The sequence below is a fragment of the Eurosta solidaginis genome, chromosome 1 (assembly GCF_040869045.1).
Source record: "Eurosta solidaginis isolate ZX-2024a chromosome 1, ASM4086904v1, whole genome shotgun sequence".
NCBI lineage: Eukaryota > Metazoa > Arthropoda > Insecta > Diptera > Tephritidae > Eurosta > Eurosta solidaginis.
Window position 1 is genome coordinate 284,787,413 of NC_090319.1, and position 18,991 is coordinate 284,806,403.

The following is an 18,991-nucleotide window of genomic DNA, read 5'->3' on the forward strand; positions in this document are numbered from 1 at the left end:
ACTGAGTATAAAAAAAATATTTCTATAAAGCATTCCAAAATCAGAGAACATATGACAATAGAGAACCACCAACAGAACGAATAGTAGGAAAGAGTAAACCATCAAATCGCGGGTAGGTAATTAACCATGGGGGAAATGTGGCATGAAATTTATCAACTCCAACGCTAGAAAAATTGTATTTTTATATAATAACAATTTAACTATTTTTTTAGGTTTTCAGTCACTTTTTTGTGAAACGTTAACGAAAACACCGCGTTTTTTGCTAATCTTCAGTCTGACAATTTCTATTGCTGTCCGTCGTTGGCGATTCTCTATAGTTTTACTTCTCTGCACAAAATTCAGATTTTTGGATTTTTTGCCTTCTACTTTTTAAAGCTCCAAATTTATTGATTTGTTGCACCTTTTCACATTTACATATATACCACTCTTCGAACATATATCTTTTTGCGTTTAGTAGACACTTAAAAATGATGTACATACAATGGAACAATTTTCCATAATACCTTGTCCAATCTGGTTTGGTTTTCGGTGTAGTGTCATCTTCAGCGTCATTTTTCGTACTTACTTCAAAGCATCGGCTAACTATGATAGTTCGTCCACCTTACACCTGTTCGCTATAGCACTAGCTGAGAACTAGTTGCAAATTAATATAAAGCGAGACCATTTTCACTGCCAATGGCATAGCAATATCATCTAATGATTTAAATCAGTGATGTGTGAAGCCAACAGAGCTTTGAATACAAACACACGATTTTTTGTAGTAGTGTGTGTGTGTGCACAAGAGAATGTTGAACAAATTTTGAGCATACCATTTACGCCAGAAGTTCAAGCGAAAGCTCTACTGAAAAAAGTCGCTGCGCTCACACGACATGTAGGTGAAAGCTGAAAGAAATTGCGACGCTCTACAAAGCTCTTGAGGGCATTTCTAGTGTAGCTGTACGTTAGTTGTAAGCTAGATAAGTTTAGACCAGAGGTCGTCAGCTAGTATAATAATTATTTGGGCTCTAATTCATAGTTTCGAAACGCTCGCTTGTGTTCGCTAAAACATTTGAAGCTCTTTCGAAAATTTAAGATTTTTAATCTATTTATTTTTAACTAAAATGCATTGGCTTCGAAATTCCTAAAAGGAAATAAATGAAGTTGACTACCTTTTTGCTAAGGGCCGCAGTACAGATTTGTAAATTGTGTAATCGAGTAAAAAGCTACATTTTACCCTATGCACAATGCGCAATTTTTTCTTTTAAAGTAAAAGTTAGTGTTACCACATTTGTTCATTTGAACACAAAATTACCCATTTTGTTCAATTTTCGTTTTATCGGCTTTCATGTGTGTTGTGTACACATCTACGTAAATAAATATATATGTAGGTAGGAGTTATATAAATAAACATGCATTATAAATAAAAATTTATAAAACAAATGATGTGCACACAATACAAAATAATGTGCTTTTATATATTGAAGATTTGTCTTGAACAATATTGAAAAAATATGCGCTTTTTTAATTAATTAATATTCAAAGAGCTTTCGCGCATTTTTGTTTTTTAATAATAATAATTACAAGTTATGCGGTGTACACAATTTTTAGTTTCTTCTCTATCTTTTATTAAAAACTTTATAATGAATTCGTTTGTATGTATATAACTAGGTACATATGTATATGCAGTTTCATTATAATTCGTATTATCAGTTTGTATATGCATATATGTATGTATTGAAGTGGTGATATGGATGTGCTTCGGCCTGCTGCATTTCTTTTCCGCCTTTTCAATTTGCTCGATTTATTTTGCTCAAACGTACACTTTCATATTTGTAAGTATGTATAACCGATTTACTGCCAAGCACCAACTGTATAATTGTCTATGTAGTGGCCCACACGTCGTTTACGTCCACCTGAGAAAAGTGCAATATAAAGTTAGTGGGCATTTTTATACAATTTATTATAAGATATTTTAAACAATTACAAATAATAAATAAAATAGTAAATAAGTAACTGTGACGTACATGGACACAAAAAAATAATAATATCTGATAGACAAGTTCAATAAGATATACTTCAATAAACATTTAATAGGCTATTTATACTAGTATGCTGTCCAATTAAAAAGTTTTCAATCTTCATTGAAATTAAAAATAAAATTCTATTATAGATAAGGTATATCTTTTTATATCATACTTGAAAATTTAAACTTACATACATACTATATACAGTGGTGTTCACCAGAATAGCACACTTTAGTTAATTTTCTTCCATATGAAAATAGTTATTGTTTATTCGTTTAACAGAAGAAAGGCAAATTTCAAACTCCACTGAATGGGCTATAAAAAGTTGAGTACTCAGAAAAGGTTTTTTAAATAGTTATAAGACTTGAAGATTCATTTTTTATTTTTTTAGATTTCTGTGAATTTTTTTTATTAAGCACTGAACTTACATTCTTACATGCAACGCCTTTTTTTGCCCCAACCGAAATAGTTATGCGTTGCGATAATGTAAAACATGTGTGCAAACGTCAAACCGAAATGTCACGCAGAAAAACTGGAAATGGTTTTCACGCAGCAAATTCAATTTCGGTTGCTCTCATACAAGTTGTATGTGCATGAGACATTTTTAACAGAAAATGACTTGTGTGCGTTTATATTAGTTTGGCATGTTAGACCCCTTGCAGAACGGCAACATTGTGGTTAAGTACAAGTGTGTTGACTGTCAGAAAGGCACTCGACTAAGTTGTCATAACGGGAAAATCTTCGGTTGAAAACAGTCGATTGGGGTTCTGTGTAGGGGCAGGGAAAGATTGAAACAGGGTTTATGTAGTCACAAAAGTGTTGCCGTGTTCCGCAACATTTTAATTTTATATCATGGTGAAAACTTTCCAGTTCAGAATTAGAGATTTTCATCAAAATTTTATTTATTACCTGAGGTTACTTCTCTAAGTCTTAAAACCATAGAAAACGTAGAGTTTTTCAAGTAGTTGTTAAAAAGCTTTTTAAACGCAACAACAAATGATATGGGTAAGCTATTTTCTAGGTTTTCTATATTTTCTATACCCGACTCTATTAAATTTGTTTAATACAAGAATGTGGTAACAGCATTTTTAAATAAAAAAAAAACAACTATATTATTGCAGAAGCGTATTTCATAATTTGGTTTATTTCTACACTCGCAGCACCGTCTTTTTGCGGGGGACTTTCACAGTGCCATAAGTTAAGGCTGATTTACAGATACGCTTTGGTGGTGATGCTTCGATCTGACGCTTTGGCAGGCCCATAACATATCAATGGAACTTCCTGCAATTTTTTGTGCTTTGAAGCCATCATTTGCACATATCTTCCATTATTTATATTTCCGCGGTAATTTATTAAACTTTTTAATTTTTAAATACTACTAAATTTTTTTCAAACTATCAAATGCAACTCAGCTTAAAATAGTCTTACGTAACACAAATGCAACTCTAGACCTGAGATTTGCATCAGGTGAGCGAGGCTAAGTTTGACGTTTATCGCTTAGTTGACACACTTAGTATAGTACACTATGAAAGGAAAATTATGTTTTTAGCTCAGAGTAAATGTAAAAAATGTATGAGTTTAACCCCCCATGTCAGGTAAACTCTGAGTTTAAAAGTTAACTTATCGTTTTGCTAGTGGGTCTTATGGTATTGTATTTTAATTCAAATTCAAGAAAAAAGTGGTGAACAAACAGTTAATCACCCCTATTCTGCATTTCAATTACGTTCCCGTTCTACGCTCCGCTTTAATCGAAGTTTGGTATTCTGCATTACGACGGAATCGTAAAGAGAAGAGGAAGAGCAAATGATTTTTCGAAATCAGCTGTTGGTACGGAATGTGTGAACATTGGAACAAAATAAATTAAAGAAAATTTGTAAAAAAAACACTGAAAAACGTTTATATTTTATTGTCCACGCCATTTTGTACAAAAAAAGCAATAGAATATATTGCCGCTGTGTTATATTTTTTTGAGTGAAGTGCTTTCATAATTGTAAGTGTGTTTTTGTCGTTCTTTTGGCCAATTCCCTGCCGTGGCCACCGAGTTTTGTTAAAACGGATTCCTGCACGAATATAGTTGACATTTTCTGAATTTTAAGGATGCTAATTTCATTGCACTGGCCTAAATTACTTTATAAAGGTTTATTTATTCTTTCCGCAAGGATTGTTTACGTTTTCGCTTCACCTTCCTCTACGCCGGCAGCTTGCTTTGGCATATAACTGGACCCAACGAACAGACACAAATTATAGCTGTCTATTATAATGGAATCAATAGCCGCGGCGTTATTTGTGGAGTTGGAAAGCAACGCATACGAAAATGGCCAGGCGAGAATGGGAAGGCAAATACTGCGAGATTTGTGTAATCTATTTGAGATGAGTGACGAATTGTAAGAAATTGAACTTAAAAGTGGTAAAGTTTAATGACATATTTTCTTATCTAGGTTCAAAAAAAACTTTCGACTTAACTAGGATGCTTTCAAGTATGTGTTAGATACTTTTGCGGGGCAAATACGTCCAAGGACTTCGACATCGACATGTTGTTTTTGACCTGGAAACATATAAAAAACAATCATCATCAAGCCTTCTACGTTTCTTAACAAGTTTTACTTACATTTTTGTTAAAATTCTGTTATAAATTAATAAAAAAAAATAAAAAGAAAATATTTTTCCGCCAACTAATTTGCAACTTAGAAAAACGGAACTACGATCGAAATGCAGAATACAAAAAATCGAACGATTCGAAGTTGGATCGAAAGAGATTGGAACACATAATACCAAAATTGCCAAATCGAAAAAATTCCAATCCAAGTCGAAATGCAGAATAGGGCTGAATAATACTACAAAAAGCCAAATTGAGCTCTTCGGCTGAGCACCACTGTACATGCGTTTCATACACATATTCAAAAGAAATACATATATAGGTTTATTGATGAATACGCACTACGTATGAGTTAATGTATTATTGCAAATACTTTATAAAATACTTTATAAATTTCCTTGTACTTATAACACGTGCTTACTAAATAACACTGTACAAAAGCATTTTTGGGAAGCAATAACTACAATTAAGAATGAAAGCCCTACATCCTTTAAGTAAAATCTTGAAATCGTTTTCCATTTACATTGGTCAAATTGCTATATGCTAAGGTAATTTAAGCTTTGCAATTTGTTTAAGTGTTTTTAGAAATAAACAAATAAAATACCTGTAATACCCAGTTGGGGTATAATGATAAAACTTAAATTTGTAGAATATTTTAAAATATCTCACAAAACCGTATTTTTTCCTTTTGTTTAAAGATTGTTCGTATAAGTTAGCACTTAAGAGGTAGCTAAAATATTAAATTTAAAAAAATACGTTTAATCCAAAACCCAAAAAAAAAAAAAAAAAATTATTGAATTGATGTATAGTGTTCTTACATAAATTATTGTTGAAAATGGGAGGTTGAGCATATTAAATATTGCAACTTAATGGTAACGTGACGGAGTATTCCAGATTCGAAATGAAGGGTGATTAACTTAGGCTAAAATATATGTATGTCGCTATGAGTATGATTTAATTGTACGTACGTACATATACACATTAGATAAGCAATATGACAAAAACAATTTTAAAATACAATAGACAAATAAGACTTCGAAATATATATACCTCTTGTTCAGAATCAATTTCTCAACTAGTCGTCTGGTCTTGAATAGTCACTATTCGAATTCAAACAACTAGTCATGATGATGATAATCGATTATTTTACTAAATAACTTTTTCTAATCGACCAATCGATTATTCGATTATCAAGAGATTTACTTCGAAAGCACATAAAGACAATACACTATTTAATCAACCTCATAAACAAAAAGTGATGGAGCTTTAAATAGATATACCTACATTGGACATTTTTTTGGTTAACTTAAATAGTTGTTTTGTACTTTCCAAAAACGCATACAAAGATATTTATATTTTAATCTATAATGTAAAAATTGAAACTAAACTGAAAATCTTAAAACAAATGTATAAATAACTTCGAATTTTTTAAATACGTACTTTTCTAAACAATAACATTCAATGGGACTTTTCTTTGCTTGATTTCAAACGCACTTGCAATTTTTTCGACTGCGATCAGTAGTGTTGTTGTAGGTAGTAGGCGGTGATATTAAAGTTGATATATATTAAATAGTAGAGCGAGGTGTGTGTTGTTGTTCGATATATACTTATACATATATTTTTGCTTTAACATGATTTACAAGCATTCGTACAACAATACAAACATTATTATTAAGGTTTACAATTTTCTTTGTTTTTTTTTTTTTTTTTTGTATATAAAAAACACAATAATATTATTAGCATGTACTGTAGCGGATTTTCGGTTTGGTTTTTTAAAATAAAGCGAACAACAATTGGTTGGTTTGTTTTGTTGGTGTGTTCTTGGTGTATTGGTTCACATAATTTATTTACGTTGATTCAGGCGGTTTACACGTACTGAAAGTAGATAAAAACACGTGGAAGAGAGAAAGAGAAAAAAACAAGAAAACAAAAACATTGATTAGTCAAACATACAGACAAATAACATATGGTTTAAAAAGGTAAGCAAATTTTAGTTAAACAACAACTAACGCCAATAAATTGCAGGCGGTTTTTGGGTTTATTTTTGTATTTAGTAATAACAGAGCATCAGCAGGGTTTCATATTTGTTATTAATTTTTAAGGATTTGTTTAATTTTCTAAAGGCAAGAACAGATTGTAGGGTATAATTGCAATGGCGTTTTTGTTAAATTTCGGCGCATTCTGTAGCATTTTTTTCATTTCAGCTAACGAATAATGACTTAAGTCCAACGTTGATTAATAAAGAGGAACTTCATGAACTCAGTGTTGACTTCCGAATTTAACTTCGAAAATTGAAATGCTTAAGACAGATGTTAATATACAAATACAATACAATAGAATTTGAATTAAAATAAATTGAATTAAATAAAAATCTTAAAATATAAAAATGTTAAATGAAACTTAAGCATTAATAGTTTCTCAAACATCAATTTGAAGGATTTTAGTCGAATAGTGTTACAAAATTAAAGCACAAACGCAAATGCAACAGCAAACATTTAAAAATATATTACGAACTTTTAATTGACTCTCCACATCCGCGTCGATCAAGAATGCAAAGTGTATAAGTGTGTACATTTTAGCAGTCAGATTTGCTTTGGGGTAAGGATCTGTACTTTAATTTCACACCTGTTTTTCACGAAGGTTTATATTCATTTTAATTTTATAGATTTTTTATAATATTTTTCTTTTTATTACTTTCCATTGCTATTTTGTTGAAGTATTGTATAGCTTGTTATGTACTAATATATGATTTTACTGTTTTATAAAATTATTTGTAAAATAATAAAATTATGTTTATATATATTTGATTCGAATTTTGCGTTGTTTAAATTTTTTAATGTTTGACTGCAGTGAGTGATAGTTTTATTATATCTGTTGTGGCTGTGTTAATTTTGTGGGTTGGCTATTTCATCTGAAGTTTTTCTTTATATATTTTTTGAGTATCGTTAATATTTCACTTAATAATTTAAATCGCAGTTTTCTTCCTGAATAAGAAATTAAACAAAATATTTTTGTAGTATTTGTAATATACATATATATTTTTTTTGCTTGCTTATGTTGTATTAAGTTATGTGGCATAGTGTTATATTAGTTATGTGTTTAATGTTAACAATCGCTTAAAGAAGTGCTACACCGTTAGAAAATAATCAAGTCGTTAAGATGACAAATTTCTAAGCCAAATGTGTAAACAATCTGCTTTCTACGCCTACTCCTTTACTACCCAAAAGTTAACAGCAGGTTTTATTCACTTTCACATAACGAAGACTCTCTGAGGAAGGTGCGAATAGCACCAAAACGTGTAGGGGAAAAGGAAAACTTGTTTTTTTTGTCGCCTTAAGTATTGGCCCATCAAAATTGAATTAATAATTTTTTGTTTATTGCACCACTACATTATTATATTAAGTTCTTTCTTTTTGAAGGACACTGGAACGATAGTATAAAAATGAGCCATCAGTTCTCATAGCAAAAGTTTATCAAGTAACACTTATTTAAGCGGCTAGGATGCGGCTTAATTTCTCGCGCAAGGCTTTTAGTTATATAGTTTCTTGTGTGCCCTTCTTTATTTAGTCAATAGAAAAACTGTATTATCAAAAAGAGCGTTCGGTAGAGAAAGCATACATTATTGCACTGAATTCTTTCCATTCTTTAATGAGCACTTTAAAAAATTCGGCTTGCAAATAAAGAGCCAGAATTTCGTGACTTTTTTGAAATTTTTACTATTATTAGATTTTTCGAATATCGAAAAATTAAGTTCAAAGAAAAAATTTTTTTTTTCAAACAACACCGTATTGTATAATTTAATTTATTATGACGATTTGGAGTAGATTTACGCCACTAAAATCAATTTAGCAGATTTTTTGTTCTTCAATTAATAATCATTCGGTAAAATTTCTCAAGTGGTCTCAAGTGTATAAATGACAGATTCTCAATCAGTCTAACTGATTTTTCAGTTAAAACAACTTATGCAATTGGTCCTTTCCACAGTGAACGACTGTCAATATTACGCCAATACATCTGCATTTTTTTTAGCTTATGTCCACTGCGCCCGCCACTTAGTTCTTATCAACATGGTGTCGCAGAAATCTCTGTCATATAAACAGGTTTCACTGTTAATAGAGCTATAGAATATTTGATTTAGACGATTAAAAGGGTTAAATCAGAATCAACAATTTTTGCGAAATTGATTTCACAGCCATTTTTGTTGAATTAAAAGTTTACAGAAATCTCGGTTGAATTAACCTGTAATTCGACTGATTTTACCAGATTTTTTTAAGTGATTAACTTCTCTGTCACGACTTTATTATTTGTATATTCAGTAAATATTTATGATAATAAGTTATATGTATATGTGCACATGCTTTTAGTAAGTACGCAAAAAATTTTTAACAAATGTGATAAGAGAAAATAATATTTAACAAAATCATGCATGCAGCCATCAAAAAATATTATGGCAGCGTTTCTATAAAACTATAAAAAAACGAAAAATTATTATAAGCTTACTAAAGGTACCTCTAACTGGATTTGGTTATAAAAGCAAAGAGGATAGATATAATAAGAGCCCTCACTCGTTATATTTTTGGCATTTACTCGATGTAAACTGTGAGGTAGTCGCTACTTTTTTTTTGGGCGAGATGTTTATAAATGTCTTCGATACATTTTCATGGGGTATTTGTGTTTATTTTTCCGACTGTATTTAATGAATTATTTAATTCTCTTTCCAAAAATCACGTTTGCATAAAGTGTCAACACCGCATGGATAAATGGGAGGCAATTCAAAAATGTCCCTCATAAAAAGAAGTAGCGACTACCCCACAGTTTACATCGAGTAAATGCCTAAAAAATAACGAGTGACGGCTCTTATTATATCTATCCTCTTTGATAAAAGTTTCTAGGCATGAAAAGACAATAGAGGCAGGCATTTGAAGTAACGGTAGTTTGAGTGCGTAAAGGAAATTGCTACTTTTTTGAGATAAACAATCACGAATTAAAATTGTTATTATAAGAGTTTTTTCATATACAAGAGCGAGGAACACTCATTTGTTTGACTATTTATTATTTATGCTTCAAGTACAGCAACAGCAGCAAATACAAGTTTATAGTTTTAAGCGTTTTCAATTAATTGTTGCTTAGTTTTTGTTTCGCTGATTTTTTTTTTTTTTGAGATATTTGCTAATAGTTATTGTTAAACATGCTTGAATTGCAGAAATTTACGCTTGTTTCATCGATCTACGCTTGCAGCAGCAATATATTGTACATATACCATATACATATATAATAGTTTTATAGTTATAGAGTTCATAGATACCTTGTTTAATTTTTTATAAATATATTACGCCCAGAAATCATTTAAAAATTTCTCGTGTTTAAATAAATCAGTAACAGTATCAGTATTTATCGTCTTCTTATTTTTATAGCGATGATTTTTTTGTTTTTTTTTTCTTCAAACGCCATTCACTTGTTTACGTATAGTTAGCATATGAAAAGTATTATATGATTTAACGTAATCCTAAGTATTTTTTTCTGTGTAACATTTCATATATTTTGAAACGTGTTTTTTTAGTTGTTTTTTCTGCTTTTAAATTTTTTTTTTGTGTATAGTATTGCCTGTTATAATCCAATTTTAAATGTAACCTACTGTTTGCATTTACACAATTCATACATTTCAAAACTTCTGATTTACAGTCCTTTGCCAAGTGGTTTCCGCCACATTTAACGCATATTTTTTCACCCTTACATGCCTCACTCCCATGGTCGTACGAATAACATTTCATAAACCGTGACAATGCCAAATACTCCTGCACCTTACACCTCCGCCACTTGATTTTCAATCTTCTCTGGTCCATCATTCTTTTGAACGGTAGTGGATCACATTCCAAAACTACCATATATGTATTCTTCAATTTCATATTTCTCTTTATTTCGACTTCTGAATCTGCCTTGAATATTTCTGGGTTTTGATTTTTTATTGCCTTTGTAGTACATATTCCTTTGTATGTAGGTCATAAAATTCCAAACTCTTGGGCAGATAACTTCAGGTTAAGGCGTGGCACATTTTCATTGAAAATGCCCAGAATCGGGTTTTTTGTAATTTTCGAGAGCCATGTCCGACAAAACCTTATAAAAAGTTGTTAATATGCTATTTATCTTCTAAAGTTTATTTATAACAAATAAAAGAATGGGAACAGTTTTTGGAAACGGGCGTGGCAGCGCCTCTTATTTGATCATGCATTGGGTACCGTTTCTGAAGCCGTTACTAGAATACCGTTTGACGTAACTTAAACATTTTTAAATGGGTATGGTAACCTCTTTTGACCAATGAAGAAACTCTTTACACTCATTTCTTGTACAAAGAGGAATACTTCTTATAAAAGATACCCAAAATCATTAAATAAACACCCTCCATGGTCTAAGGCAGTGGCCGTCAGCTAGTGAAATAATGATCCGCGCTCACTTCACACATATTAGCCATTATGCAGTGAGTTTTCTAGCTCCGTATCCCTCTCAATTCTCACGGAGTGCTTTGGATCATTGGGAGAATGAAGAAACAGAGGTCGTGATATGTACAAATAAGTTGGCAGATATCGCCGTTGTGTTCCATTTAAAACATGCGGCTAAAGGCAAAGCAGCGCATCTATTTTTGAAAAAGGATGTTTATTAAAGGCAGCGTTGCCAAACTAAAGACAATAAATTTACAAGTTGTTGGGTTGATGGCAAATAAGGACAAAACGAAGTACCTGCTGTCATCGTGCAAAGAGTCAGCCATAATTTCGAAATAGTAAAAGACTTCGTTTATTTGGGAACCAGCATTAACACAAGCAACATCTGTTCTTAAATCCAGCGAAGAATAACTCTTGCCAATAAATGCTACTTAGGACTAGGTAGGCAATTGAAAAAGGAAGTCGTCTCTTGGTAAAGAAAATCATGCTCTACAAGTCACTTATAGTGCCCGTCCTGCTATATGGTGCAGAAGCATGGACCATGACAATATCAGATGAAGCGGCTCTACGAGTGTTCGAGAAAAAAGTTTTTCGAAGGGTTTACGAACCTCTACGCGTTGGCAATGGCGAGTACCGAAGTAGATTTAATTATGAGCTGTACGAGCTTTACGCAGACATCGACATAGTCTAGCGAATTATAATGCAGTAGCTACGCTGGGCAGGCCATGTTATGCGAATGAAAGATGACGCTCCGGCCAAGTAAATATTTTCATCGCAACCCACATATGAAAGCAGAGCAAGAGGACGGACCCCACTACGATGGAAAGACCAGGTGGAAAAAACTATTTAAATTCCCTTGGTATGACTAATTGGCGCCAGTTGGCTGAGCGAAGAAGCGATTGGCACGCCTTGTTGGACGGCTATAACCGTTTAAACGGTTAAGCGCTGTCATACAGTTGTCAAAAGGGGGGATTTATTAAATGATTTTGGACGATTTTATTAGAAATATTCATATTTATAAAAAAGAATGATCTATACTTTCTTCACAATAGTTCTAGTAATTCTTCTTCCAGTAATGGCTATCGAAACGCAGAATAATGAATGGTCGAAGAAGGAGTGCTGAAACACCTATTTCAAATATTTTAGTTTCTTAAACTTCTTGTTATAATGGTATTTTGAAAGGAAAATACGATTGATATGAAGATTTTTTTTGCAAAGATAATACCTTTTACATTGGTCTATGATTCTTTATTAAAAAAAATGTTTATAAAATAGGCGTGCCCCTTAACCAATGTGGGAGAAATATGTGTAACGGATTTTGACTATACGTCAATTGGTTTTGCTAAACGTTGGAAAATGCTTGATTGAAAAAGGAGAGTGCCACGAAATGACCACAAATTGTTTTCCTTTTTCATTTTCTTTTATAAATACTCTATAAGTAAAACATCATATTTACAACTTTTTATAAGATTTTGTCGGGCGCTATTCTCGAAAATTAAAAGAAAATGGGTTTGGACATTTTCAGTTGGAATGTGCCACGCCTTAATTTGGTGTAATCTGCCCAGGAGTTGTAATATTTATTACTTACATGCAAAGGAATACATTGGGGGTGCGGTACAGTCTTTTTACGGAAAACAAAATTTTAAGACCACTCTAATGTACATCTGTTTACTACATATTTCATATCTTTGGATATTACGAATGTGATAAGATTACTGTTCAGCCTTATTCATGAAAGCACAGCCGAAGAGAGTCCCGTCCTTACTTGCGTTGTCGTTAATGCATTTGCGTACGTATGTATCAATAAATGTATGTAGGTGAACGTCTCGCAATGGGCTGATCAATGAAAAACTCTAGCATTATTTCAATATATCGTTGGTCTGAGAAGGAATGTTCCTCAAGAACACGCCGTTTTTTGACCGACCCATAAACGCTTTCGCTACAAATAGTGAGTTCAATAACCTCTTTACGGTTTTTAATAATACAAATTGGTTCATTACCTACATTGCAAACCACCAGGTTAGTTGTTAAAAGGTAATCGAAAAGTGTCTCACCATGAGTGTTTATGTCGGAACTACCCCACTGGACTGAGTGGGCGTTTGCGTCCTTCCCAATGAACAGATGGCCCTTACTTAGGTCGGCCACCAGATCCTTTACCGTCTTTGGGGGAGGAGGTTCCTCTGCATGGTACGGCATATAAACGGAGGCTAGCGTTAATTGCGTGCCTCCGTTTTCCAAGCTGTCCGCTGTAACGTCGCCATTGCTATAGTTAGGTAAGAGAAAGATGTCTAGCTCAGACTTTACCAAAATACAGGTTATAACTTTACCATCATCTGCAGATCGGATGAGATTAAACCCAATTGCCCCCAATCCGTGAGTTATTCACCCAGAGTTGTTGGATAAGGACCACGTCGACGTCGCCTTTAGAAAGGCGACTGATGAGGGCAGCCGAGTCTTCCTTACACTTGTTCGGGTTTATCAGCGTGATCTTGCTCAGACTCGCTTGCATTCATCCTTATGTCGTGGTCCTCCCCGCCGCTATGCAGCAGAGCATCCTCCATCGAAAAGTTGCACAGAGCCCCTGCGCAATATGACTTAACGGAAACTAGGCTTTCTGCATCGGCGAGCTCCGCTTCCACTTCGGGTGCCTCGATGTCCGTGTTCAAAGAGGCAACCGAAAGGGATGCGCGCTGTAGGTCGCCACTGTATACGTGAATTACGACCTCGCCGAGGTCGTAAAACACTCGTCCTTTACTCTGTTTAAGGGGCTCGAGAGCTTCTTCATTCAAGGCCAAAACGACCTGCCGCCTAGGTCCTAAAGCGTCATCGACCTGAATGAAACCCCAGTCATGATTCGGGAGAGCCGGGTTCATTAGCTGCAAATCCTGAAAATTCTATCAGGTTCTGTTGAAACTGCTGAAACCCATGCCCTAGCCCTTGGCCGAGCCGGAATGTCCTTCCAGTCGACGACCTCAATACACACAAGCACAACAGGCCTTGTGTCTCCTCAAGCGATGACCTTGATCTGGCCCTGGTCCATCCTGCGCCAGAACCTTGCGGCGGACTATCCGGAGACTCCATCAGAACATCGAGAACAGCGTTGCCGATTTCATTCCGGACGTACGGCCACTGGTCTTTAGGGATTACAGCACGGTTCAGGATTCCTATTAGAATCCGGCCCTTGGCTAACTCGGCAAAGCTGGGTTTGGCTACAGCCTTTTCGGCGGTGGTTTGATGTTCTCGTCGGACCTTTGGCGCTTATAAGGGGCTGCGCTTTCTACGTTTGTTGCCAGAGAACCCCGAAAATTCGGCAGCAGAGCTCGCGCCCTTTCCACCGGCTTCCCGACGTTCTCTGACAGCGTTTCCGGGGAACGCCCTCATACCTATACAGGACTTTTGCAGCCCTTCTTTTGTTTCTGTGGAACGATCCCCTGTGGGACTCTTCTTGAGAATGGGTCCGACCCGTAGTTGCCCTCGCGGTCGAACCCCCGGATAATGGCTTGTTTATGGCTCCTTTCTCCTTTGACTCAATGTCACCAGATGGTGGGACCCCTGTCACAGCCGTGGGGAAACCAGTCGCCGTACTGGCGTCAGACGGACGCCCAGCATCAGCATGCGCGTCAGTGTTCGCCGTTGCCAGCGCAACTACCTTCGCCGCCATACTGGTGCCTCCCACCATCAGATGGGATCATCCATGGGGAGCCGACCCGTCGTTTCCAGTGCAGTCGTTCCCCTGGTAGAAATAATTTTTGCGGCCCCTTTTTCCATTGGCTCGGAAGTGGACATGTCGCGAGACCCCTGCCACAGCCGTGGGTTGGTTGCCCGTCCGGCGCTTTGTCGTTTTCCGGCATCAGAAGCGCGTCAGAGTTCGCCGTTGCCAGCGCAACTACCTTCGCCGCCATACTGGTGTCGACACCCACCAAGTCGCTCTTCCCTCTGCTTGCGGTAGTCATCCCTAGTGCATTAGGGTGTATGGGTTCCCTTGGCCAGTGCGGTCCTTCTCCTTGTGGAGGAGGACGAATTTTTTTTTTTATTTTATTTATTATTCATCTTGTTCGCACGACCCCTTGCTAGACAAGGATCAATAAATTCGAAAGGGGAAGAAATGCCGTCCGCCGCGGCAGAGCCCCTTAGCGCGGTAAGACCATTTATACTCTCTGAGGTGGCCCAATGTCAGAGAGGCTCCGTGCAAATACAGCCAGATTAACCACACCGCTGCAAACATCCAATGGGCACGGCGCCGTATAACACCCTGGATTGGGAGGGGGAAGATCTTTGTCATCGCTCACCCTAGGACTAGGCCACCACAGTCACGGAAATCCATACGAACCTGCATCTTACCGGTTGACATAGTACCGTGGTCAGCGAATAAGCCCGCATCGCGGCAAGATGTCTGTCCCTCGGGAAGGTCCTCGAAGGTAAATCGCGCCAAATATTTTTTTATTTACATGTTCTACTACGACTCTCAATATCATCTGCAATTAAAAGGGTTCTGTGTATGTGATTTCGCAGCTGAAGCGAATTTTGAATATGAATCTTATCGCAGTTCTCTCTTGTACTACTATCTACTGATAGCTGTCATAGTCAGATGGTGGTGGATGGATTTACTTAGCCGACTCTGTAGCATTATATGGAGCAGTCATCGTATATTGTGACATCTACTGCTACTAAGTCTTAGACGCATTGGTAATAGCACAATAAAAGAGAATTAGAGTTTTTTCTTGCAACGGAGCAATCAGAGTATTTTCGTAAAACACATTTCGCGCAGATCATTTCGCTGAACATGGTTACTGTGCAGCACGTCTAAGTTAATTTTAATTTTCACTTCAAAAATTGGGGGTGGCAAGGGATTATTGATAAAGTTGTAAAAAAATCTTCAAAAGTTTACGGGAAAATATTGCTGCCTTTACAAAGCCTAAAATTTCATAATAACATTTGAACCCTCTACCAAAGCTTAAAAACTTCAGGATTCTGCACACCCCGCGGCCAGTTTTTCTTTTAAATGCTAATTTAAAGTAAACTGGATTAGAAGACTTTAAGTTTGTTTAGACAAATTTATCTGTGCGAGTGTAGTCGGAAGTTTGCTCACCCATAGAACAGCAGGACATATGAGTAATTCGCTAATGTTTCCGCGGCTTAACCTTAAGAAGCATAAGTAGTATCCACACAGCATCGGTTAACTTCTTTGCTCAGTTATTAGGGCCAAATAGCCCATACTGGCATAAGACTAAAGTAAACGTCCTAAGGAGATGCGTTCTGGCTCAACAAACAAGAAAATAAAAAAAAGGTTAAGCATGTCCTTTATATACATAAATGGACAATATCAGCCAAAAATGTATCCCTATATAAAGAAATATATATATAAAATTTTGAATAAGAAATTGTAAAAATATTTATGGGAAATAAAAATATAAAAGAGGAGCACACATTACATGGTTTGGAAAGTTGACAGAGAAGGAGTCAACTTATCCATATATCGTCATTTAATTGCGCTCCGCCATGAACCAATAAACAGATCCCGCACTGAAAAATGAGAGCAAAAAAATTATAGCTATGAAATAAATTTTCTCGGCGTGACGACACGCTTTTGACAACATGTTTCATTGCTGACGCAGTGTTCAGACTTTATTCTAGTCGGAGGAATTTGCTCCGCTCTTACCTCCTACAACATATTTCATCTCAAAGGTTTATTTTGGTCGAGTTGAAAACTAAATAGTTTTACTACTTAATATCTTTTGGTTCAAGTTTTCATTGTATACGTATGAAAAGCTGATTGTTTATAAGAGACGATTCGATGAAATGACGTGAATTCATTGTTCGTGTCTTAAGACATGTTTGTTTACATTTTACTCATAGTATTTGTACGGAATGAGAATAGATAGAGTAAAATATATCTGTAAATCCAGCCAAAATTTAACATACAAAGATAAAATTGAGTTTAAGGTTACTATAAGAAATATAAATAAATGTACGGCGCGACAACCTCCGAAGAGATTTTAAGCCGAGCTTCTCTTCCAATTTGTGTCGTGCTTGTTTTTTGAATTTTTTCTACAAATTGGCGAGACAGGACCTAATTTTTTTATGTCGACACTGAACGGCACCTCCAAGGCAGATAAGTTTTCACTCAGAGCCTTTCATGGCAGAAAAACACTTCTAGTTCTTGCCAAACACTACCGAGGGGAGACCCCGCCTGTTTCTAATATATTGATGTTGTTTTGCCCGGGGTCTGAACCCTGGATCTTTGGTGTGGTATGCAGAGCACGTTACCATCACACCACGGCGGCCGCCAAGCAAACCAATAAAACTCTGTTTTAATTTGACTATCACTACGGGCAATTATATCAGGTTACCTGTTACATGTACGATCTTGGCATATCGTGCGGACTGGGACGCGGTTTTAAGCTAGTTTTACGGATATCTGAAAGGTGAACAGCCATTTTAAGATCGAGCGTGTTGTTGTTCATAATTTTATGCAGTTCTCCCAACTCTGGTTTTTTGGCAGTATACGATAACCCTATTAGCAGTTTGTAAACAGATAAAAGTAATTAAGTGTGCCCTTTGTACTTTTCTGTTTTTATTCACTAAAATACAGTCATTGTACACACGTAAATTTGACACCGCAATTCAACTCTGCAAACATACATACATATACATATATAAACAAACAATTATTTGGAAATTTTCTTTTGAAAAAGTATAGCAAGATGTTTTGTCGAAGCCACGTTGATTTTATTTCGCTGGTATATGCGTCAATATCAATCTGGTTGTTTAACTAATTAAAACTTTCCATTACAGTTATTAATTAAATAGGCGTATTAGGCTCCTATATCAGAAAATTTTTATGGGAAGGTCATTATAAACGCTCACTAAGTTTGGCACGAATCTCCAAATTATAAGTCCTTAAAGGAGAAAAGATAGACCCACCAATAAGTATACCGAAATGATCAGGATGAAGAGCTGAGTTGATTTAGCCATGTCCGTCTGTCTGTATGTTTGTTTGCATGCAAACTAGTCCCTCAATTTTTGAGATATGTTTATAAAATATGGTGAGCTGGTATATTTAGGTGTCCGATTAGACATATGCTGGAACAGGTCGGATCGGACCACTACAGCATATATTCCCCATTCAACCGATTTTCCAGAAAAGAGGATTTTTGTCATATCTTCCTCAATTCTCTTTCGGGATTATTTTAAGAACATTTTCGGGACTATTTCAAATTTTTCTAAGACTATTTCTAGACCGTTTAGCAACTGTGTTCGAGATCTTCTTTGGGCTGCTTCGAATCCGTTGCTGGATTGTTTTCGTAATAATATCGTCGAGACTTTTTGGGAACTTACTCCATATAGTTTCAATATTATTTTCGAAAGTATTTCACGATTGTTTTGGTAATCATATCGCAAGAACTGCCACCGAATATTTTTGTACTATCGCCGGATCTGTTCGTTGTTTTTAGAACTATTTCAAGATCATTAATAAAAGTATTTGAGGGGAGTATTGGATCCTGCTTTTTTAAGAACTTGTGAGGGCGAGTTAACATCACCCATAAACAAACATGCACAGATACGAGTTAACAGCGCCATCAATGTTGCTGACATACGCCGTCTCAGCCATGGCAACATTAAGCCCTCTTGCTAAACATATTGGCACTTCCAACAAGGAACAGTGTGAGACGAAATAAGACTGACAAGTATACATGTGTTTGGTTAGGTGTGTATTCGAACTATAGGCAGATATTTTATGATTTTTGGTACCGAAAGGAGGAATGACCCAGTAGGTTCGGCCCAAAAACAAGTGAATAGAGAATGAGTTAGTTCGAAAACAATAATCAGGTGATCACTAATGCAATTTATGGTAATAAGAAATTAGTTCGAAAACAACGAAAAGACCACCAATGCAATTCCAATGAAAACAGCAGCTTCAACTAAAGGAGGCAAATGAGAAGAAGTCAGTTCCA

General features: G+C 35.5%; 1 long non-coding RNA gene across 4 annotated transcripts in view; it reads right to left on the minus strand.

Annotated features, from left to right (window-relative positions):
• Positions 1–1,563: 1,563 nt before the first annotated feature.
• Positions 1,564–18,991, minus strand: part of LOC137237411 (uncharacterized) — a 35,609-nt gene continuing 18,181 nt past the window's right edge. For 2 of the 4 annotated variants that reach the window (XR_010948939.1, XR_010948940.1), the window contains exons 2-3: positions 6,040–6,474; positions 1,564–1,892 (exon numbers count right to left, since the gene is read on the minus strand). This is a non-coding gene — a long non-coding RNA (uncharacterized lncRNA). Of the gene's footprint in view, positions 1,893–6,039; positions 6,475–7,113; positions 7,584–9,904; positions 10,382–18,991 lie in introns of those variants that run through there. The other 2 variants (XR_010948937.1, XR_010948938.1) reach the window with 2 other exon arrangements.